Raw genomic sequence first — 2,071 nt, forward strand, 5'->3', positions numbered from 1 at the left:
TCCAGGCCGTGACAGACTACAGCAAGCACATACAACTCTAAACTGTTCAGGAGCAGAACTGATTTTTTTTAATTATTATTATTATTTTTGGTTTTAAAGCAAGTAACTTGAATTAACCTACTATTAAACAATAAGATTATTTGCACTTCTATGTGTTAAACAAGCTGTTTCACTCAGTCTGGTGAATTTGGGGGCTTCAGTTTCTTTGTTCAGGGTTATGGGGCAGCTCGACATTCCATACCTTAAAAGAAACTGACACCCCTGTTGTCATCCCTCACCCACCAAAATTTTGATAAGCAGAGTACCCAAAAGACCTACAGAGGTTAATGCAAGGACTGAAGAAACATACTTGACAGGGAGGGACACCAGGAGGTTAGTCCAGTTAATTTGACAAGGAAAAGTTTAAACAAAAGTATTTTTAGTGTTTGAATTGCATAGCCCTGTTATTGGCAGGCTCCTCACCGACACAAAGAGAATTTTAAGTGCCAGCAGAGGCAGGGAAGTGCAACTAGATAACTTAGAAAAAAAAATCTGGTATTCAAAATAAAAAGCACACACGAGCACAGACAAACCAGTCGAGGTGAACCACTAGCGAGGGCTGTTAACCATGAATACAACTGACCAAGAATTGCACTGACTCCCGTTCACCAAATTGCACGGTCCGTGTTCAAACTGTTTTTCAGAGATACTCCTGATGTTCTAGTTGGTCATCGCAGTCCCCTCTGACCTTGACACCTCAGCTGCAGGGACACAAATCTTCATTAGGGGTTGATCAGCAGCTTGAATATCTGCTCGTGCCCTTGGGCTGCGTGCAGTGCAATAACAGGCAGAAGTTAGGAGAATCTGGACTGATGGAGACAAAAATGAAAGTCTAAACACAAAACTCATTACTGTGATCCACATAAGCTGCATTCATTTCTCCCGCCTCCTTCTAGGTTCTGCATTATAGACATTGCTGTTTGCATGTTGGTTAGAGCAGCAGGACTGGGGACTTCAAAGGGCTGGATGTGGTCATGATCTGCATATGGCAAAGTCCTTACGCATTCACTGCCACGTGCTGAAATTGCAAGAACTAAAGAGCTTTTAACAGCAGGGAGCTACAGCCCTGTCCACTCCATTTGCAATGTCATCACAGAGCCCTGACTAAAAATACGCTACCAGAGTTTGAACTAGGGCTGAAGGGGGTTTGTTTTGTTTTTACCTTTTGTGTATGCTGTGTGGAAATTCAGCAGAGAGAAGCACCCTTCCCAGCCCTTAGGTCTCCATACAGACTCAAGTCAAAGAGCTTGTGAACCTACCTCCAGCACTGTCATGTTATCCAGCTCCATCACTCAACATCTCACAGCAACACAACTTGAGCTAGCTCTGTGGGCAAAAGCTTTATCTGGGATTTAAATATTGTATTTTTCCACAAGCAGGCCCTGATCCATATTCTTTCTTTCAAATAAAAATCCTATGTCAGCAGGTTCAACCCGCTCAACGTTAGAGCCAATCACCTCACAAAAGCTAATCAAGACCATTGGGGAAATCAGTCTGATAAGCAATTGGCCAAACTGGGGAATCCACCTGAGATTTGTTCAAGGATCAGTACTTGAGGATCAGGAGCTTATCATGGGAAACAGAAGCTGATCACACAGGTATGAGTACAGTGCCTAGAAAAGGTAGCAGGTCATGTAAGTTCCACTTGCCTACTGCAGTGAAATTTCAGTATCCTTTGTTGTCTGGAGAGCACAGGCTAAGATCCCCACACTATATCCGTTGTGTACAGCAATGTCAGCACCTGCCAAGACTCTGTGCTTCCTCCGCGTAACAGAGCGGAGCTGAACGTCGGTGTGCCTTGACCTTCAGACACAGGGAGCTCCCTCTATCCACTTCCATGTTGGCCAGTTACCTTCCTACCTTTGGCCTGTCCAGACTTGTAGTGGATTTATATTAACAGCCAACAGGGATTCCTCCATGTGGTGTTTTGCCAAGTCAGAAGGAGAAGAGAGCTAATTTAGGATCATCTGAGATGCTGGCAGAGCCACCCTCCTAAGAGCTTTTACTGCCATGGCCACATAACAATACAAAC

The sequence above is a fragment of the Haliaeetus albicilla genome, chromosome 6 (assembly GCF_947461875.1).
Source record: "Haliaeetus albicilla chromosome 6, bHalAlb1.1, whole genome shotgun sequence".
Taxonomy (NCBI): Eukaryota; Metazoa; Chordata; class Aves; order Accipitriformes; family Accipitridae; genus Haliaeetus; species Haliaeetus albicilla.